The sequence below is a fragment of the Oryzias latipes genome, chromosome 22, assembly GCF_002234675.1.
Source record: "Oryzias latipes chromosome 22, ASM223467v1".
In the NCBI taxonomy this organism is placed as follows: domain Eukaryota; kingdom Metazoa; phylum Chordata; class Actinopteri; order Beloniformes; family Adrianichthyidae; genus Oryzias; species Oryzias latipes.
The window spans coordinates 18,950,647-18,974,123 of NC_019880.2; the positions used below are offsets into that span (position 1 = coordinate 18,950,647).

The window sequence follows — 23,477 nt, forward strand, 5'->3', positions numbered from 1 at the left end:
CAAATCCACTCCATGTTAACCACGTTAGCATATTCACAATACCTGTAACTCCCAACCCTGATTGCAGCGAGTTAACAAACAAACAAAAAACATACTGATACCACAAAAAACAAATGTTACTGTGACTACACTCATTCATAACCTTGTGGGTAATACATAAAAAAAAAAAAAACAAGTGTCCAACAACCAGTTTTACTTGCAGCTTAGTTATTCCATAAACTAAAAATAAACTAAAAATACATTAACGTAGTGCTTCTCTGTCTTGCTTTAAGGTCAAAACACTTTACAATCACCCATGCACACACATTATCACACACTGATGGCAACTCGGATGCCTTACAATGCCGCCAAATTGTAACCACCAGGAGCAATGTGGGGGTCAGTGTCTTGCCCAAGGACACTTCAACACATCGGCATTCATGGTGAGAACCGAACTGGTGATCCTCTGATAAGAGACCGACCACTCCACCTCAGCACTATGGCCGCCGGATCTTATAAACACACCAGAAACTAAAGAACTGCTGTAAACAGAAACGTGTTTTAAGCTCTCCACTATTATTTCTAAATGCTTCAGAGTGACTTTTGTTCCATCCAGCCTTTAGCGCCCACACATTTTCATCTCTCCATTTGACAAACAAACACAAAAACCACAACCTCTGCGTTTGTGTGAGTCTGTCTTGACCCTCTCTGTTTGGAACTGGTCTTTTGAATTGTGTAATGAATGTGCCATCACTTTAAGCTGCTTTTGCCCTCATTGTAATCTATAAACTCAGCTTGTGCAGACACCGGCATCGAAGCAATCCTTCACAGCAAACATTATGTAATAATGGCTGGTGGGGCTGGCATTTGGAATCATGGGAAAATAAGTCACAACATCAGACCGACAATCAGTGAGGCCAATCGATTAGCTGCCCGTCGTCTTTTTACCGCTTCAACAGTCCAACAGTTCCTCACTTTTCACCAAAGTGTGCAGCATGGTGGGGCCATTAACCTCAGATCCAATTTGCTAGGTTAAAACGTCACCCCATTTAAAGTTAATGAGAAGCAAAACTACTGACTGTTAACACTCAAACATATGAACGCTGTTACAGCTTTCACACTTGGGGGAGCTCATGCGTGGCCTTTAAAAACACACACTGGGACACCGATACGTTTAAACAAGCTGTTACTTATGGACACAAGTGGACAGCTTCGACTTTATTAAATAGATCATATAGCAAGCAACCCTTAATTGTAATTTTATAAATCAAAACATCACAAAAATTCAAAACCTAAAGCTCCTAAAAAGAGAACTGTTCTGCTTTTCAATGTTTTCATCCAAAGAACCTTTATGATATGTATTATTTACATGATGTAAAGGTCAATATGAGATTGCTGGGCTTCTGAAAGTAAATGTACAATTCTCTTCCGTCCACACACACACACACACACACACACACACACACCAGGGAACACTTGGTATCCTAGATCCCAAAAAATGGACTGGGGTGAATCAGGTGTGCTTCATGAGGCACAGCATTCTGCAGTAAGCTTGGTTGTCAAAACTTTGAACCAGTGAAAACTTACGGTTGTGCCCAAGTTCCCTCACTTTTCCCTAACTCCTAAAAGTGCTTTGGATTTTAATTCTGGCACATGCACACTACTTTTTTATAATGCCAGACATAACAACACCAATTTTCTGGAATAAAGGTAAATATAAGCATTTTACAGAGACTATTTATGAAACCAATATATTCTGCTTATAGAAAGTTGGATGATTTAAAAAAAATAAAAATAAACTTCACATTTATTTTTTCAATTGACAAATTGTTCAAACGCAATGCATTATGGTTTATGTTTGCCAATCTAGTAATTACTGATGCAAACTAGTTTTTTGTAGACTTCTGGGAGATTTTGAAATTGTACATTTGGACACGCCGACATAGTGTACCAACTGGGAAGTGAGGGAATTCAGAAAACCTAGGAAATGAGCAGTCTGAATAAATACCCCACCATCTTTTTTACCTGATGATTTAATTTAAAGTCAAGAAGGGATTTTGTTTAGTTATTAGGAGCTGGACTCAACTGTGTAAGGGCAACATTGTGTTAGAAAGAGATGAGAAAATGAGTTTGCTTTTTGAGTCTATCATAAAATTACTGCAGATACTTTTACAGCCTCAGTATAGATACCGTATTTTCCGGACTATAAGTCGCTGCGGAGTATAAGTAGCACCAGCCCAAAAATGCATTATAAAGTACAAAAAAACACAGATAAGTCGCACTGGACTATAAGTCGCATTTTGACGGGAAATTTATTTGACAAAATCTGAGACCAAGAACTAATAACTTGCACAACTTCATATGACACAATCATAGCAGACTGTTTATCTCATAATTTTACAGTAATTCTTTCTCAAACCTATTTATTTATTGCTTTCATGAAGCATCATTGGCCAACTAATACTCTGTTTTCATCCTGTATTTGTAGAAACAGTAGTCATTTTTATTGCATTTCTGAATCTATGAAATCATTGGAAAATAGAATATTATGTTGTTAGCCTTCAAGATATTACTGTAAAAAAAGTTTGCTGATTCTCTGAGTCACTTAACATACTCTTAACACTTAACATACCTCATACATCAAATTTAGCCAGGAACATCATCTCTGTTCCTCACAAATGAACATAACAGGAGGGTTAACAATGTATTTATTTCAATTTATTTCTAATAAGTCGCTGTGGAGTATAAGTCGCACGCCTTGCCAAACTATGAAAAAAAGGGCGACTTTTAGTCCGGAAAATACGGTAATCTATAAAAAACAAAGTCTTAGTCACAACTGCACTGAAAAAACAAACTCGACAGAGTTGTATTTCCTAAATAATTAAATCGTTTAGTATTGCTCAATTATTTCAGCCAGCAGAAAAAAAAATGACATTGGATAAATTAAGCTTACTACCCTTTTGCTCTTAGTAGAGACAACAAAGCTGAGAAAATGAAGTAAAATGTACCCTGTAAATGTATGTTTCTTACTGGGTAAAATAACACCCCAGAAAGCTAAATTAAAAAGATGCAATCATCTTTTTTATGTCTTAAAAATTGTCCTTACATCAATAAAACAGACTTCATAGTGGTGCAATTATAAAATATCTTACAAATGTAAAATTTAGCCATAGACAGTCTCAGAACACAGGCAGACGGCTGGATCCAAATGCAGCAGGTTTATAGCTCAACTTAAGGTCCACAAAGCTAAATCAGTGTCAGAAAGGAAGGAGTCGATAACAAGCATGAGATCATCAGAGTAACAATGAGAATAGTCAGGATCCAGATGAGATTCGGGACAGGCGGCAGGCCAACAGAGTCAGAGACAAAAATGGTGGCCCGTTTAACACAGACGCTTTGGCGCTTGTTTCATCTCAATGAAGCAGAGTGGTTCGACACAATGTTTCGGGCGTGTGTCAACTAGCCCAGATCACGTGGTTAATGACGTATAAAGCACCAAATGCATCATTTGGTCGAACCACGGTTCAGATGTTACTTGTGTTTGAACAGTTGGGCGCGCTTTTCTCTAGAAATACAAATGAATCCCGAACTTTTCCCGACCAGTTTTATTGTTTCCCCTGTATTGGAATCAGCGTCAGTTCATTGCATTTCACCATGGCTCCTGGTAAAAACGTACTGTGACTCAGGATTATTTCAACTCGGTTTCTCCTAATTAAACGTTATCACATTCATAAAGAAAATACTTCTAAAATATATAATGGCTTGAGATTTCTTTAGTAGCAGAGATAGGTTAGTAGAAAAGTCATGGTATCTGCGTCTAGAGATCCTGGGTTCTAGACCAGCAAATTACAATTTTTTTCTTTTTTTTGCCTTGTGTTTATTTTCTTCATGTATGTGTGTTTTGCTGTGTCAAGCACTCCTCACACAAAACATAACTCGTTGTGTTGTTTTACTTTGTTTTTAAAATCATCATTAAAAACATTATTTTGTTTTATCATTATTTTCACAATGAAGTGTTACAAGGAGCTTAGTTGAAGCATATGATATATGTCCAGTCTGCCACCAGATGCCGCTGCTCGGTGTGGTTTTAAAGCCCTGAATGGTTGGTTCATTTTTCCAGCACAATTGCATGAACCCCAAGAAAGCTTCATGGGGCTTCTATTCCCATCCCTAACTCTCGGTAATGCATGCAGAGTGGAGCACACAATATTTCACACTGAGTGAGGCTCAGTGCAGTAGTTAAGTATTAACATAACTTGAACATTTAATTTTAGCAATAAAAAAAAAATCTTAAAAACTATAACAGGTCATTTGTAAAACAATTATTAATTGATGAAGTACAGATGTATTATAAATGCACAGACATTTTTGAAACAAATTTTACTTCAACAAATTTTTAAACAGTCTGCGTAAGCGTGATGACATCACATTCTCTTTTGTCTGCACCGGTCTGGTTGAAGCACCTTCTCATTTTATGCCTCCCTTTGGGACAGCTGTACCAACCTGGTAGTTCAGGGGCCCGGCTCCACACGCTTAAACATGGCTAAAACAGTTGTGTCAAAATGTGTTTTATTAAAGATGTTCATTTTGTGCGTAACATGTTCAAAAACTCGGTAGATTGAACTTTATTATTTTGTGTTATACTGGCTCTTATACTTCAAGCAGTTGTTGCCAAAAAATGCAGGTGAATTGAACCAGTCATATTGAATGCAAATTGTTACCTCATATTTTCAATAGCTTGTTTTTTATAGTGTACAGTCAATGCTTCCGTGCAGCGATGAGACTGAAAAATTCAGACAGTAACTCTTTCCACATGTATCCGGAGCATCGAGTTAAGGACACATTTTTGGGCAAATGGCCAGCAGCAAATTTGACACACATAATGCTTTCAGTATGAATGCAGCTTAAGGCTATTACTTCTACTCTTATAAAATTACATTAGTTGCACATATAGATTAATAATACTAATAATTATAAGTATTAATAATGGGGATAGGTATGAATTAGTATTAATAAGATTAACAAGATTAGATTTAATGCTTATGTATAAAGACAGCAGAAAACGATCTATTTCGTATGTACATAAAATCTGAATGGGATTCTTGGGGTTAAATCAACAAAAAGTGAGTTATGTAGTTTTGTGTGTGTGTGTGTGTGCGTGTGTGTGTGTGTGTGTGTGTTTGTGCTCCCCCTACAAAAAAACAACAACCTTGCCTTGATCCAGCCCTGCCCCATGCCTCACCACCTTTCTCCTCTCAGCTCATCAAGCAGTATCACACCCTCAAACAAAGCTCAAAATCAAAACTGCCAAATGGTGTGCCATGTCATAGGAAGACAATCAAGCGCACACAATTTGCAATCAGCGCGGACTCATGCAAACCCACTGATTAGTGCGGGGTCACACAGAGAGGTGAGGAGATAGAGAGATGAAGAGGAAAACATGGGGGGTGACTGCGGCGTTCCCGCTTCTCCCATAGTCATTACCGGATGATTACAATTCTAATGACCCTCTCACTCAAACACCTGTCAATTTAAGCACACATGTAGTTTCATTACTCTGGAGTTTCTTCATTTATTTCTCTTTGGTGACTTAAATCAGCAAATATCAAAACACAGGACACTCATGAAGTCCTGGAGGCCTGAATGGCCTCTTATCCACCTGAAAAAAATGCCTCTGTGTTACATATTAGCCTTCATGCTTGTTTTAAGAGACCTCCCCCACATCAGTTTTATTCCGTATCAGTGCCAGCAGTTTAACACCTCATTTGGCAGAGTAACCTCATGGATCTGATGTCGGCCTCGTCAAGGAAGGAGAGCACATAAAATTGCTCATTCCAGAGGTAGCAGAAGTGCTTATGTCGGCAACAAAAAAGAAAAGGAAAAAAAATCCCCTTCTAAGCAGACCTGGAAGAAGATATTTTCTTGGCAGATCCCAGAAAAAGCATTTGCCAGAGTATCACGGAGGTGAAATTTCTGTGCATCTGTGTGAAGGATTCGAACACTGGTGAGGACTGCAGGCTAGGAGACTCCATCTCGTTTGTTGCTCAGCGTTTAACAGTCGCTTTATTTTAAAATTATTTATAAAGTTGCTAAAAAGGAAAGAAAAACGTATTTTGCCGATGCACACAATTATGCAAAGGAGGGTTGTCCCGATCCGCTCCGATTTTTACTGTTTTGGTGAATGTCACTTTCACTTTTGCTGCTGTACTTTGAATGTCCTTTTTATTGTCACCTTTGAAAGTCCTTGTTGCTGCCATAGATAAATGAATTTCCCCGTCGTGGGATGAATAAAGTTATATAATCTAACCTAATCTAATGATTGGATATCGAGCCCAAATCAGTTTTAGACTCAATCCAAATAGGAAAAAAAACCATGGTTGGGACGTCCCAATACAAAGTCATGTTTGACATAAAATATTATGCCCAAGCTGTTGCTTTCTTCTTGGTTTGGTGAGGTAGAAGCTAATACTACGTTCAAGCCACATTTAAGCAACCGAATGTTCCGAAGAAAAGTCTATTGCACATTTCAACCTTTCTCATTCACAACTTTTGTGCTCCTGCGTTGCAATGTAAGTTTTAAAGTCCGTTTTTTGGCTTTACCTGTACTTAATTCATTTGCAACTGATCCCTTCCTGTTTTCACACAGCCATAACACTGTAAACTGGTGTTCCATTGAAGCCCTTTTAGCGTGTTCAAAGTGCTTGGATGCACAGTAAAGTGCACCTGTCTCTCCACTGTTTAGTGTTGGCTATCTCAACTCATTAATAAGACCTACAGAGAGATGTTCCGCGACTGCTGTGATCCTTTCTGAAGTGGAACCCCAAACATACCGGGCCGTTTCACTCCACTCTGCTTATCTTTGCAGTTCCCTAATGCAGCTTTTTTCAACCTTTTTTGAGCCACGGCACACTTTAACCTTGTCAAAAATACCGCGGCACACCAGCATCCCAAAACATAAAAAAAAAAAATTAAAAAAAGGAGAAACTCATAGTCTGTATTGATCTAAAGCCCCTCTCATCTCACATGCATTTTTGTGATAATTGTGGCAGAAAAAGCTGGAAGTTGCAGCTGTTTTTTATAAAAGATGCAATAAAAGTTAAGTTAAAAGATTTAAAAATTGTTTGATGTGTGTTTGTTCATTGTGGTTTCAAGACGTCAAAGGAAGACTTGTTGTGCGCTGAGACGCTGTCACTTTAACCCAATGCATCATGAGAGATGTAGTGCAAACAGCCGCTGAACGCAAACTAAAGGATTTCTTAGTTGCTTATTAAATAGATGTTTTTACAGTTTTTATGCAGCAGGATTTTTTTACCAACTGTAAATATTGTTGCTTGTTTTGTCTTCAGGGTTTTCACACGTCAAAGAACTGTAATATTGGAGGATAAACAAATATCAAGTGGATGTAATGCATCACTTTTAAACATAAGCAAAAAAGCTTACCAGTGTCACTTAGTTGATTAAAACAACAAAAAGTAATGGGCTTTAGTGTTAACAAATGTTAATCCTCTTAAAAAAAGAGCGCAGAAACTCCACCAATGTTTTCCCTCGGTTACCATTATTAAAAGCCTCTGTAAATTGAGCTTGCATCGTTTTATTGAAAAAGACTAATGGCTGCGCTAATATAACTTTGTTTTGCCTTTCTGAGTGTGTAATTGTGCAATTGTGTTGGTAATTTGTTTGCTTGTCTGCATTTGCATGCATGCGCCGCTTTTCCGTCTCATTTTTTCTTTTAATGATGCATCTAAGAGCATGTTTTCCCCCTGTTTGTGTGCATTTGTGCTGATGTTAAGTGGGATCCATTATGGCCATGGTTTGTTAAGAAGCGCGGATGCAGAGCTTAGTGCCAAGGCGAAGACCTGTCAGCTCCGCTTGTGTGGAGGGGGAGTTCATCACTCAGTGGAATGAAGGTACAAGAATAAATAGAACATGGTTTGCTGTTTTTGAGTCATGTTTACCCCAAAATCATTATGAAATTAACATGAAAACCCACAATTCATAGTTGAGTAGAATAAAGACGGGAACTAATTGGTTTCTCTGTGTCTTTCCAGATTTGTGCGAAGCCCCTTGGCTGTGATGCCTCCCACCTCTGCTTTACTCATATGTCCTTAGCTCAGCAGGGAAAAGTGGATCCACGGAAAAGCAGAATGTTGACGTCATAAAAATCTGGATGCCAACAACCTCACAGCCATGTTCCTATTAGCAAACATTCACACTCACACAGTGGAAGTGTTTGGGCCGCTCCCAGTTCACCCACTGGGATCTGAAACGAGCTGCAGACACAGCATCACAACAGGACACTTTATGTGGATCTATAAAAGTGTCTGCACCAAATTTACAGAGAACGCTGAGAAATAATGTGCTGTACTGTGAAGTATTGATGAGTGGAGAATAAACTGAATTATAGAAAATTGAATAATAGCTGAGTGGTCTGAGGAACACAGTGAGAAGGAACAAGAAGGATGTTTTGTTATTTGTCAGATTTTCCGCCACTTTTGAGTCAAATATTATAACCACAACAAAAGAAAACCCCTCAAATCCTCTTGTTTGAATGTCACTGTTCATTAAGGTTTATTGTAATAACACGTAACTTTCACTTCATTATCTTTGGCCACATCTCAACTCTAACACTCGTTTTCCTGTTTTATTTTTTCACTTCAGTTTGAAAAAAGGTAAAACATCAATGATTTGCTTTTATACAAACTTTAAAAAAAGTAAAAAAAATTAAAAAAGTAAAAAATTGGAAATGTATTTATTTTCAGAAGCCCATCACTCTAGAGGCCACTTTCATCTAAAATAGTTCAACAGACATAATTTAATACAGACAACAATGTTTGGTTGGTACTATTGTAAACATGCTAACGCTGCTAACGTGTAGTATTGTCAGACCGTCTTTTTTTCTTACATATTAATAACAAGATTAGGAGTTAGCATAGTCACAGTAAGGTCTGTCTAGCATTATCAGTTGGTTTTTTGTTCTAATCGCAAACAAACTTGGTTGTTTTTGTGATTATGCTAATGTGTAGTGCTGTCAGACTGTTTTATCTTTTTTTTAAGTGTTACTAGCAAGATTAGGAGTTAGCGAAGAGAAGTTAATGTTTGTTTTTTAACGATATCAGTCTGTTTTTAATTGTTGCAAACAAGGTTAGGAATTACAGGAGTTGTGAATGCGCTAAAGCTAATGCTTCTAATATGGCTAATGTGTAGTGTTACAAACAAGTTCCAGAGTTAGTGGAAATTCATAAAGTCTGACTGACTGACGGACTTCTCTCTAATTCTTATCATTGTTTTTTTTTTTTTTTTACTTGTCCTGTCCAACAGCGGGGCAAACAGATGAGAGCTGAAGGTCTCTTGTGTTGGACATATTTTACTGTTACAACAGCTGGTTTTGAATCTTCTGACAAACTAGAAGTATGTATGAATAAACCCCTTTTGTATTCAAGGCCAAACTTTACTCATCTTAATCATATTTGCAAAATATTGTTAAGACATGTGATCATATATCTCCCAATTTTTTTGTCTCGCCTATTGTGCCTTATATTTTGTTGCGCCTTATTTATAACATAAGTTCAAAAAAAGATCATTCATTGACAGCGTGCCTTATAACCCAGTGCGCTCTATGGTAACTAAAAGAAATACTTTAGTTTTTGTTTTCCTTTACAGTGTGCTCCTGGTAGAGGACCAAACTGTCGGGAAGTGTCATGCAGTTACAGCAGCTGGTCCTTTGGGGGCGGTATTGAACAAAATGAGCGTTGGCCAAGTCAAAAGAAGAAAAAGAAACATTAAAAAAAGTGCATAGTTCTAAAGCAGTGGAGGCACACACAAGAACTGAAGAACTAATTATGAAAAAAAGAAATATATTATATTGATTACTGTAAAAAGTAAAGCAAAATAAAAATGAGTAAACATTACTCCATTACTTTTCCCATATTTGATGATAAAGAAAAAAAGAAAAATGCCCCCATAATGTTCTGCAGAAATGTGATTGTCAAACTGCTGCTTAGCCTGCTTTTCATCCTCCCAGTCGGCCGTCCTGTTCAGCCTCTTTTAGCTTCTCCATATCTTTAGCCCCCTTGAGTGATGGGGTGTAACGCACACTGTGATCCTTGATCAGCCTCCGCTGTGCAGCTCATCCCTCTCGATCCATCTCCCTGCAATGTCGCTCAGCATCACGTGATGGTCTCATCCTGAGGATTCATTATGATCTGAACAGCTGCTAATGGATTATCTGTATCTGGTTTCACGGGACAGGACAACGGTCAAATGATGCCTAAGACAACATCATCATTCAGTCAGTAATTTCTAAAAAAGGATTTGGCAACAATGTCAAGAATTTCAAATTACATTAAAGGAAAGAAGATAAACAACTGTTTATCAAAATCAGTTTAAAGTGAAAAAGTCCATACTTGGTACAGAATTTATAAGACAAAAAAATAAAATAAAAATCCCTCCATGCTTCTTAAGAACTTGCTGGGCTGTTGGAGCCTATCCCAGCTACTGTTAGTTGAAGGCGGGGTTTAACCCTGAACAGGTTTCTAGTCCGTCGCAGGGCCATGATGCTAAAACTGATTATGATGTAGGACAACTACTAAAGCAGCAATTTTTCTAATCTCTTCTTGTGTATACACCTGTCATTTAAACCCCTATATCACGTTTAATTTGCAGACCTGCCAAAGAGACTCATAAGTGAATTGTGGGATATGGCGATTTCTTTTTCATACCCCTACGGAATTAACCATTTATACAAACATAGATCCAGGATCTGTCTTTGTTTAGGGGTAACACAAAGATTAGAGAATATACTTCCCTTAACTATGCAGTGATGTCTTCAGGGGGAATAAAACAGACTTTTAGTTATTTTAATCTGCAAGTTCCCTTTTTTTTGGATGAGACAGGCAGTGAAAATTGCTCTCTTTCGATGCTCTCTCATGTTTATTACTCCTAAAACAAGAAAAGAAAAAAGTGTCTGATTTCTTCTTCAGTTGCATCCTTAAAACCTTGTGTCTCTGACCTCTGTGAGCCACTTCAGACCAGTATTATTCTTTTTTGGATTTCTTTCAAAAAATGACACTCTTTATGTTAGCATTGCAAGTGATGATAAAACAGGAAGTAGGTGCAAGGTAAAGAGCACTTTCATGCCATATACTCAGGATATGATCTAAAAATTTCAGTCAAAAATGTCTGGAAAGCTTTTTTTAACATGAAATAAAAGGGAAAGTTTACATTTGAAGATAATGCTAATGAGCTTTTTGTTGTTAAATAAAAGAAAAATATCAGTAATTATGACATCTATCTATCTATCTATCTATCTATCTATCTATCTATCTATCTATCTATCTATCTATCTATCTATCTATCTATCTATCTATCTATCTATCTATCTATCTATCTATCTATCTATCTATCTATCTATCTATCTATCTATAGCTATATCTGTATTTTCTGAAATTGTCGTCCACATATCTGAACCAGTGGCTTGGAGAAGTACCTGGGAATGAGTCCAAGCCATCTTTGTTAAGAAGGATAAACCTTCTCTTAATAAGAATGGTGGTCTCAGGTTTATTCTTCCATCCATCTGCAGCAGTGTTGTGAAATCCAAACAAACCGAACCAGTTCTACCTGGGTCATTAACAGCTGAAAGAGGTGACCAGTTTGGGGAGGGAGTCACTAGCTCCCCAACCCCCAGCTGAGGACAAAGGACGCTTAACGACCCAAAACCATGCAGGCTAAGTTCACAATACCATCCAGTTTCAGGTCTGACTCCTGCCCCATGAGCGCATATATACCAGCTCTTTTACCAGCTAATTCAAAATTGACAAAGCCTCTTGGATAAGAGGTGAAACGTCTTCTAACTTTAAAACTAAGTCCAGATGACAGCCTTTAAACCGACTACTATGAAGGAATCAACCTGGAGGAATGAGAGTCTCCATAGACATTCCTGAGGAATATAATTACCTCATTCTGGCCCGCCCTCCACAGTGACTCATTGCTGAGAGGCTGATGGCTAAAATAGAGAAATAAGTAGTACATTTGATAGCCTATCGTTTTCTTTGTTGGTTCTCTTATTGAATTTTGGAATTTTACACTCCCTTTCACTTGAACTGCCTGATCTCCCTCTTTCTGCTCAACCATTTCATGAATTATTAATTTCTCTAGAACTTTGCTTTCATACCCATTTTTTGGGTCTGTTCATTTCATAATTAACTGATTTTCTAAATCTGTTCCGCACTTATTTGACTTGCATTACTCTCTGTTTCCACCATTTGAATGGTATTTACCTTATTTCAAGTTCAGCACAGAAAACACTACTTCCATATAAAACACTGTATTTAGGTTTCCAAAGAAAGCTATCTTCTTAAATAAATCTCCACATTCAGTCAGGAAATATCACTAAAACCTGATTATCAGTTCAATGACGATGAAGCGTAGAAGTTGTAGAAAGGCTAAATCAAGAAATCAATTATTCATATTTGGATTGCATATGTTCTCAGAAGTGCAGGATGACAGTATGGGCGATTGTGTGTGGAGCTGGAGAGCACTTTAATGGCTGACAAAACCAGAAAAAGGGATGCATAAATGTATAATATTTGATTAGTTGCATAAAGCACTTACTGAAGTTACATTAGGAATGGCAAAACACATTTAATATGAAGTAGAATGCGTTATGTAAGTAGAATCTCTGAGGCAAGCTACTTCAAATTTCCCTTTTGGAGCTGGCAGTGAAAAATCCATGCGCGGTGAGCCGTCATGTTTTTAGAAAAACAAAAACAAAAACCTCCTTATAATCTAGAGCGCTTTATATATGGATTAGTTCTGGTTGTGTTTACAGGTGTTGAAGTGATTTTGAGACAAAAAAACGGTGCTTTCTCAAAAAGTTTCAAATAAGGTTTATTGTCTCCCGGTAAAAGCCTTGCCGCAGAATTTTGAACAAGTTTCAGACGTTTTGAAGAGGTTTTGTTAAAACGGGTAAAAGGTGAATTACAACAACCAAAACGAGGAGAAATGAAAGCATGAAAAATCACCTCCAAGTCAAGTATAAATAAGATATATATTTTTTTTGTCCTGTTCCTCAGGGGGTACAGGACATTTTTGACATTTGTGTTAGTGTCCCTCCAAAAGCGGAGATAAGCAGCCCTGTGCTGACATGCAGCTCTTTACAGTAGAGAAGTGTTCGTGCAATCAATGTAAATCAGCTGATTCTGCTGCAGAAAAAGAAGCTTTTCGCTGCTATGCAACACATCACTAATGTGAAGTGTTGCATGTTGGTGCAAAGCCGATCTACAAAGCCACTTTTCTTCGTCTCAGATTTAGCTGATTCCCTTTGATTAAGCAAACAGTTAAAGAGTTAAAGTATGTCAAAGAGCAACTGTTGTTCAGGTGTTGCCGTGACATCTCAATCAGCTGTTATTATTTTAGTAGAGCTTAATTACTGCAAAATTATGTATTTAAATTAAATTATGTGTTTAATGATACAAAAATGGGTGGACCCAACAATCCGAGTGAGGTGAGTAAAGTAAACCAGCGCCACCGAATCCAGTTATTTTTTTGTTGATGGCTCTCATCATTGGGGTCACCTATGCTGGGATTAAGTTTGGATTGCCTGATGTAACACTTGTGTTATCTTAGATGACCCCACCCTTACATGGACGTGTTCTCCCAACCATGACAAAGGTGGATAAAGGTGGAAAGATTTCCTGTAATCCATGGACACCAGTGAAGATCACAAATCATTGAAGAAAAAAGGTTCAGAGCACTGTCTAGTGGGTCTAGATGACCCAACTCCCAACGTTAAAGTGCCTAGGATAGCACAAGGGTTAAAAAGGCCTTGAATCTGTTTCATTTGCACTCGTACAACTGATACCCTGACTCCCAACTTGGTGACAGCAATGGAACCACTCAATTCCAACATGTGCCCCATTGCATAAGACGCCGCGAAAATGATTAAGTTGGTGGGATGTGACACTCAGTTATATGTGTTGCTGCTGCATGCGATGAGGACAAGCCGTACAGGTTACATCAGGAGTTTCATAAGCATCCTTCCATGAGGGGTTTGAAGGGAGTCGAAGGGAGTTGCTGAGGGTGCTTGAAATGTATTGTACATGCAGGGACAATGTCAGTGAGAGCTACACTGAAATGGAAACACTTTTAAATTGGCAGCTGCCACCAATCATTGGGAGAAATGTGGTTATACTGAATTAGGGTCTGTCAATCTTCACAGTATCAGTGCAAAATGAATGTATATGCATATGTGATCCCAGTGGAAAGCCTGACCACATTCAGTTTTTATCTTTATGATGTAGCTGCAACAAAAGCAGCAGCTTAACTGTCTAATTTAACTGTTATGTATGTATGTTGTTATGCTATATGTTTAAAGATAATTAATGAAGTTTGGTAAAGGTAGAGTTCAATTATGTGAACCTCTTATTATACATTTATGAATTTTCATTCTTTTACCTAAAGGGTTTTTTTTCAGCTAAGCTGAAACAGGAAAAGACACAAAAATAAAGGAAAAGGTAAGATAGATGCATATATCACTTAAAAAAAACAAAATTTCTTAGTGTGTGTGTTTTCTCTAACCTAAATTTATATTAAATTTGGCAGATTTGGGACGTCAGCTGTGATGTCCTCAGCATGAAATGTATGTGGTAATTAGTTAAAGGGAATCTTTTCATTACAATGTTATTTTAGACTTGTATAAAATACAAAACTGGCATTGCTTTATTTGTGGACGGACAGTGGCTTAATCTTATTTCTGGCTGTTGAACTTCCTGATAGACGGATTAGCCCAGAGTGACACGCAGGATTTAGGGGTTTATTCGTGCAGATGGGTTTAGATGTTAACTGGAAGTGTGTGCCATCACAAACGTGTCAATCAGAGTCCAACCACAAAGGTCATTTTAGTTAGTTCCTTCAAAGATTATATTTAATTCAACAGGTGAACTGCAGTGATCTTTAAGATTTAACTAAACACTGTTGCTTCCTTTGTGCCCTTAAGAAACACCTCATTGGTGCTTTATTTTCTTTCAATTATTCCATCCCCCTCAAAAATGCAGTACCGGTGGTTTTCATCAGATACGTTTCCACCTGTGCACCAGCCCAGGGGAGCAACTCCACAGATAAACGGTGTGACACATGCCGAGCAACCTGATGCTCTAAGAGTTACAGCAGATATGGGCTATTCCGTATCATACAAGGCACTTGGCCATGGCAGAGCATCCCCTGTTATGTCACTGGTAAACTAATACATTTATTCATACTTCAATATTTTACCTTGCGTTTACTTAGGAATTACATGGAAAAAAGTGAATGAAGTCATGCAAATCTTGTTTTATTATGACTGTTCAGACAAAAACAACTGATATGAACTAAAGACAGTATATATAAGCACTGTGATAACTGAAGTTTACTAAGTGTCAGTAAATTTAGTATGGTATAGTATAGTATAGCATAGTACCAGTATAGCAAAGTACCAGTACAGTAAAGTATTAAATAGAATAGTATAGTGTAGTGTAGTATAGTATATATAGTCTACCCTGACGCTGTGAGAGTTACAGCAGATATGGGCTTTCCATATCATACAGGGCAGAACATCCAGTTATATCAAAATATATTTGATCATACTTTAATGTTACCTGTACCTAATAGAAATTAAATAGAAAACAAGTAAATGAAGTCATGCGTAACTGTTGAGAGAAAAACAGTGTATTTTAACTAATAATTGCATATAAAAACTCTTAACTAAAAAGACGATAGTATAGTATAGTGGAGTAATTGCATAGCATTGTATAGTACAGTCATTGTATAGTATCATGTAGTCATTGTATAGTTATGTGTAGTCTTTGTATAGTATAGCCGTAGCATAATAGTAAAGTATAATCATTGTATAGTATAGTCATAGTATAGTGAAGTAATTACATAGTCTAGTCATTGTATAGTATAGTGTAGTCATAGTATAATATAATCATAGTGTAATAGTATAGTCATAGTATAGTACAGTCATTGTATAGTGTAGTCATATATCATTGTATAATATAGTCATAGTATAAAAATTAACAGCATGCAGGTTTGTAATAAGGCATATCTAGATGAAAAGGAGCAGACATGCATCAGCTGAGCACCAGCTGGCTGTAGATCCTCATGATGCAGAAAAAACACCTCAGCAGTTACAAGTGTGATACTAATGCTTGACTTTGTGCTGATAATCCGCACAAAAAAATGATAACCCCTCTTTTTTCTTTCTTTTTTTAATATCCTTGGAGTTTTTAGATTCCGTGAAGATGAAGACATGACTATTTGATCGTCTGTCTGAAGTCTCCTGAGGGTTTTCATTTTCAGTGAATCTTTCATCGCTGCCACATCGACAGCAGAAGAGGTTTACTGTCCCCGTCAATCCATCCGTCTGTCTATTTCTTTGTAAAACCCACACTCCATCTCCATTTCTCCCTGAGTCTCTCTTTCAATCCCTCTTTGTGCTCTTATCCAATGGATTGAATAATTCATGTCTATTCTTCAAGGGGCCTCTTTGTTCTCCCTCCCGGTATTTTCTTTAAGCACTTAGGGTGTGTGTGTGTGTGTGTGTGTGTGTGTGTGTGTGTGTGTGTGTGTCGCATTTGTGATCTGCAACAAAGAAAAAAATGTGAAATTCCTTTACTTTCCTGCTCTTAAAAGACCCATGCATGCAAAAGCTCGCACATGAGAATTTACAAAGAAAACAAGAAAAATCCCGACGTGGAACCAACAGTCTGTTACACTTCCCTCATCTTTTCATGCTCTTTTTTTGTGCCAGGATGTTTTTTCTTATATAAGAACAACAGCTTAGATTGTTGCATGGCTCCATCAAGGAGGAAAATGGCATAAACCTTAGTACTGGTAACTTATTTTAAGCCTTAATGCATGTGAATCAATTTTGTCCCAGTACAAGAGAGAAGCAGGTGCAGCAGGACCAACCTGGAGCTAGCCCCCCCCCCCCCCCCCCCCCAACTGAATCGTCCTCTATTAAATTCACCGCCTAGAGGCATCCACTATCTCCCACTATCTCACTTAAAAAGCTTCATCTTCCTGTAAAAATGTTGCATCCATTATCACACACTCCTTAACAATCCACTTTGCCTCGGACGCAACCAGAAAAAAACGGTGGAGTGTCGCCCACTTTGCAGAAAAGGTGAGTAGCTACAGCCAGCCTGGTGCGTGCCTTAGCCCAGTGTTTTACAACCTTTTTTGAGCCACGGCACACTTTAACCTTGACAAAAATCCCGCAGCACAACAGCATCCAAAAATTACTTAAAAAAAGGAGAAACTCATAGTCTGTATTGATCTACAGCCCCTCCGCAATCTCACATGCATTTTTGTGATAATTGTGTCAGAAAAAGCTGGAAGCTGCAGCTGTTTTTTCTAAAAGATGTAATAAAAGTTAAGTTAGAAGATTTAAAAACTGTTTGATTTGTGTTTGTTGTGGTTTCAAGACGTTAAGAGGAGACTCATTGTGCACCGAGACGCTGTCACTTTAACCCAATGCATCATGGGAGATGTAGTACAAACAGCCAACGGACGCAGAAAGACTAGCGTCTCTGAGCTTCATGTTTTGTTCACTTGTTCCACGGTCTGACACCAGATTCTGTGGATAGCTACACCGCTAAATATGAGCTTTAGCTGGTATTTTGAACTAAGCAACTTTATGAGCAGAATCGGAACAAGGAAGTGAAGACTTTAACCACTTCTGATTGGTCAGACTGATGACATGTGATTAAGACTCCAAGAATGATTGGCGGAGACAGTTAAAGGGACGGGACTTTTCAGAAAACAGCTTTAGTTGCAGCTAAATCGCGGTACCGTCATTCTTATTAAAATGTCTTTAATGGAATCAAATAAACACAAAGAAAAAAGTATTTTACCATCTTTCATATTCCTAACTTCTCAGTGTTTTCTCAGGGCCTGTTTTGGATGAACACAGAGCTGATATCCTGGAGATGGAAAATGTTTTTAGATCAGTTAATGAGGGCAATTTCCCATGGCACGCTTGACCATCTCCCACGGCACACTAAACACTGCCTTAGCCACATGCACCCCTACAGATGCTGCTAGTTTTAGGGTTGCTCAGGCCTGTGGATTGTCGTAGACAGATGCAGCCAGATCTTACAGCAGCGTGGGTTAGGGAAAACCACTCACAATGAGAAGTCTGTGTAAACATGTTCAAATTTTTGTACAAATTGCTTGGCCATTGAACACACATTGTCATTTAACCCAGGTCAAACTTTGACCAATCAGATTTGGTAACGACGTTTAAAGGTGATGGTGTTTTTTTTTTCAAGTAAAGATAAATCAAGGCCCCTCTTCTGTCATGGTGGTAATTGGATGTTGCAAAGATGCTACTTAGTAACCCTTGTGCTATCCTAGGCACTTTAACGTTAGGAGTTGGGTCATCTAGACCCACTAGACAGTGCTCTGAACCTTTTTTCTTCAATGATTTGTGATCTTCACTGGTGTCCATGGATTACATGAAATCTTTCCACCTTCATCCACCTTTGTCATGGTAGGGAGAACACGTCAATGTAAGGGTGGGGTCATCTAAGATAGCAAAAGGGTTAACCCAACCGTTTTATGTTTTGCGCCCAAATTTCGACATTTGAATCGCATCAACAATTTGCACCAAGTATCTTCCAGCTGTAGGTTCCAGACATGCACAAATAAACAGAAGAAAAAGAAGAAGAAGACGAAGCCCCTCCCTGCTTGTCCAGTGTGAACACCATGGGGTAAACGTGTGTATGTAGCTTAAGGATAGTGTTAAGTTACACATACAGTGCCCCTATGCTACAGTTTTATTATTGGTGAGGTGTGCACTGGCTCCCTACTAACTGCACACAAATGCCACTAAGTTAAAATTTGGTGTGGCACCTGCGTGCCCCGTACTGGTTTGCCCATTTTTTGGCCTGCAAACACCTCATATCTACCCGTTAGGGCAATTGGGACTAAGATTTAAGATGTGTGACTCCAATCCCCAAATCAGGATATGAATATGCCACCTTTCTATTTTTTTTAGGGAGTTATTCAATTATAACCATAGGATGAACTCAAAACTATGGTTCTCTAACACAATGCTGACCTTTAAATAGACAGTTTAAATATATTCCTTCATGACTCACACTGAACATGTAGGCCAAATCAGGAGAAACTCCTTCAGGATGTTCCTGCGGCATTATGCTGATGAGACCGATCTGTGCACCCTTCTTCCTCTGACTCAGACATTTGTTAGGAACCACCAGCTCCATCTTTGGCTACACATTGTGGAGAAAAAATGAATGCAATCATTAAAAGAAATTATCATGTTTTGGTAGATTTGAAGCTGCAGTCAGACTTCTAAAGTGTGGTTTGTTATATTTTCGGATTAAAATTTCACTCTGATCTGCAATTTTTTGATCAATCCCCTGAAATACAGGACTGATTCTTTGTACAAACAGAAGAACTATATATTAATACTGATTTTGTTTTTTTAAGTTAGACTTTTTTCTGTTCAGGAAGCAGCTGTTCCCTTTTAAAAAAAGGAAAACTCATCGGCATCATGTTTTTCTGCTCACTCATGCCAGCGTGATGTCTAGTCCTTCCAATCCTTACACCTCATCTAACAACAGCTGTCACCAGCACACAGTCATGAAAATTAAACGTGAATCCTTGGTGCTTGTAGTGTGTGGGAGTGTGTGCGGTGATTGTCGGACTGCAGGCCAGAAGCACGCGACTGAGTTTTGACATTTTTCACTTGGTAAAACATTTTAAAGAGACTGCCCGGTGCCTGTGGTAAGTGAGGTCATATCAAGTGACTCTTTATGAATATGAATATGTTACAAACAGGTCCATTCAACCCTTCAACAATTTATCTGTGTCAATAAATTCAATAAACTCTGCTTACGCACATTTTGCATGTCTTTTTTGAGCATGCATGTTTGTTTGCAGGGGTCTCCAGCTTTAATTGATGACTCGATTGCATATTAGGAGTGTTTGGTTTTCTATGTCTTAATGCAGCCCTACTACGGACTAGGGAGCTGTCCAAGGTGTGTCTTTTCACAATCACAGCAAGGACTGGCTCCAGGAACCCCTGTGACTGTGCTCAACAGAAAGTAGGAATAATGGATCCTCTTTAACCCTTTAACTCCAGAGATGTCACAGGCAACACGAAAACAACACACGCTCTTTGACATGCCCTAAATCTTTCATCAATCACATGATCAATGTGAATCAGCTGATTAGCTTTGCACCAGATATGCAACACATTACTAGCATGAATGTGTCATGAATGTGTTGCATAACCACTTTTGTCTGCAACCGAATCGGCAGATTTCCATTGATTGTGTAAACACTTCCCTACTTCCCTCAGTGTTGGATTTCAGCGCAAGTCTGTTTTTTTCTCCGCTCCAAAATAAGCTTAACCTCTGATGTTAAAGGGGTTAGGTTCTACTGTCTGACAGACAGATCCGTCCAGGTTCTAGCCTGTAGACCTTTGAAACTGATCATTCTTACATGCATTCCTTTTTGTAGTGGGGTAAAAAAGTTAGAGTCAAAAGGGTTGTTTATTTGTAGAAAAAATTAAAATTTTGAAGTCTGGGTTTGGAAAGCTGCTCTATCCAAAGCATTTTACTGCCAAAACTTTTTATTCTGTCAACCAAGTAAATGCCAATAGGGTGTTTCTGTTAGCATTGGACTGCTACTACAAAAAGTTATTTCTCAGGAACCAGAATGTGGTTCTGTAAAAAGTTGCCTCGTGTGCCACAGTTCCACCTTAAAACAATTCCACACCGCTGTCTCCTGTCAAATGTATTAAACTAAATTACAATAATTAGGAAACAACAGAATGCAAACCAGGAAGTAGTGGAGCATGTAGACCAACAGTGTGGGTCAGACGATGCTGAGGAGGTCACCAACTTCCAACAGAAACCATCACTACAGACCTCCAGACTTCACTTAGCTTTCAAAATAGTTTGAGAACAGCAACAGTGAAGTAAAAGTGGTCAGGATACTGTACTTTGTTGTGTTGATAAAAATGGATCTTCAGTCTATTTTTTCATGCTGCTTCAGCTGAATTTAGTCGACATATAGAAATAAGATGAAGGGAACTGTAAAACCCACCTGCACTCCCCTTAACCCTTGTATTATCTTAGATGAGCCCACCCTTACATTGATGTGTTCTCCCTACCATGACAAAGGTGGATAAAGGTGGAAAGATTTCATGTAATCTATGGACACCAGTGAAGATCACAAATCATTGAAGAGAAAAGGTTCAGAGCACTGTCTAGTGGGTCTAGATGACCCAACTCTCAACGTTAAAGTGCCTAGGATAGCACAAGGGTTACGATTCAGCTGCACCTCCATGACCCTCCATGGGCTCGGACAACCCAAAACCCTACAGCACCCACTCCAGTTGTGTGAATAAAGTTTCAAACTCTTTGAATCCTTTTCCCTTCCAAAATAAGCTAACTTTGATTTAGTCTCCATCTGCTTTCTCTCATGGGACAGGTCTCCCAAAAAAAACAACAACAATATAGCGTCCACATGAAAACCCAGAAAAGACCAGTCCATGGCAGGGCCGGTGTTCCCCGATCGGAATCAGGATGACAAACCTACTGCCTGGAGGCAGAATAAATATTCATACCAGTTTCGACCCTGGTAATGAATATTTATATCACCTAACACCAGATATGCAAATGAGCCCGCCAACCCAGATGGCTTCAGATCACAACATTGCGAATGTACACATGCACGTGCGCGCAAACGCTAACAGGACACACACCACTGGGCTTTTCTTCCTAAAAGCAAGAACAAGAGGGAGGAGGAGAATGATGAAAAAAAGGGGCTGCAGGTTTGGCAAAGCAAAACCAAAAAGTTGTGTGCAGCAAACATGTTGGCTTGGCAAGGCAGCTAAGTTACTGATGTGTCGACATTTGTTTTTCCTCAGATTTTCTTCCCTGATTAATACAGACTAAAGAAGATTAGTTTCAAATGATCCATCCTTCAGTAGTTCCAAGAACTGTGAGGTTGAACTCAAATTAATTATTCTACTCCACATGTTAAATATAGAAAAGGTTCGTGAAGTCCCTAACAGGGTTGACCGTTTTCATGCAAAAACATCACATTTCAAGATATAAGTAGAAGTGGATTTGCTTTCTTATCTACAGAACTGGTGTTAACATCCCTCCTATTGTCCCAGTCACACACACACACCGAGATAGAGCACAATTAGAATGTCCTCAGAGCCAAAGCCTCCCTAACAAGCTTATCTTATCTTGTTTGTTGAGAGTGTGCATGGTCTTGTGAGCGCCAGTTAAGGTGCAACATATGACACATCTAAATAGGCCCGCGCTCACATGCACAGAGGACAAGATTAAGGCCAACTGTCCTGTTGTCCGTAAGCTCGACATCACCTGAGATCATAAACAAACTACTTTTGTCTTGTTTACATCTTTTGTAATGACATCATTTCTTTCTTTTCTCCCTCAGCTTATTGGATTTCACCCCCCCCAAGCTGCAGAGGTTTGATCCACTCATTCTGCAGCCAAATTTTAATCTAAAGCTGTTTCCAGTGGAGAACGATGGCCAGCTGTTAATTATGGTCACTAATGTGGCCGAGTGCGTCCATAAAGCTTTGTTTGACAGCAGGAGAGGCATCGATTCAGAACTCAGCGGCGGTCGGTGAAATCAAGCATGATCAATTATGTTTCTAGCTTCTGCCGTGTCATGCTGAGGATGATGGAAACAGCTGCAGCAGCATCCAGTATGTGTTTTTTTTGTTTTGTTTGTTATTGTGAAGTCAGACTGAGGTCATGCTGAGCGACAAAGCTCAACTGGGTCACAGGCTGTGATTCACTGGATGTTGTGGTTCTCCTAGACAAAGATGGATCTCCACAGAATTAAGAAGCATCTTCAACAAGTCCTGACTGATTTGTAAAGCCGTATATCAGGATTGGAGCAGGAAGCTTGTGGCCCATTTCTATCTAACAAATATGTTCTTTGTAACCCTTGTGCTATCCTAGTCACTTTAACATTGGGAGTTGGGTCATCTAGACCCCCACAAGACAATCTTCATTGATTTGTGATCTTCACTGGTGTCCATGGATTACATGAAATCTTTCCACCTTTATCCACCTTTGTCATGGTAGGGAGAACATGTCAATGTAAGGGTGGGGTCATCTAAGATAGCACAGGGGATAAATACTTTTATTTCATCTGCACCTTATTCACAACAATTTGAATAAAGCAATACTCATCTTAAGTACTGAATTTTCCTAATACATGTCAATTATTATCAGAAAAATGCTGCAAGAATAAATTGAAAACACCACAGCACCACGATTTTCAAAACGATTCAATTTTACATTCCAGACAAGTTCATGATCAGTCAAAAGGAAGTGATAACCATTCCAGACTAAGCCCTGAACTCAGTAGGTTTGTGGAGGATCCAAATGTAGGAGAATAGCTTGTTGCAGAAACATGTATAAGTATAAAACTCAAAGACATAT

At 38.6% G+C, this 23,477-nt stretch overlaps 1 protein-coding gene and 1 long non-coding RNA gene across 2 annotated transcripts in view; one reads left to right on the top strand and one right to left on the bottom strand.

Annotated features, from left to right (window-relative positions):
* lrfn5 (leucine rich repeat and fibronectin type III domain containing 5) overlaps window positions 1–23,477 on the bottom strand; it is a 157,148-nt gene that overhangs the window by 107,621 nt on the left and 26,050 nt on the right. The window lies entirely within an intron of this gene.
* On the top strand, window positions 7,619–8,388 carry LOC105356964. The gene is made up of 2 exons (XR_911004.3): window positions 7,619–7,886; window positions 8,028–8,388. It is a non-coding gene; the product is annotated as an uncharacterized LOC105356964 (long non-coding RNA).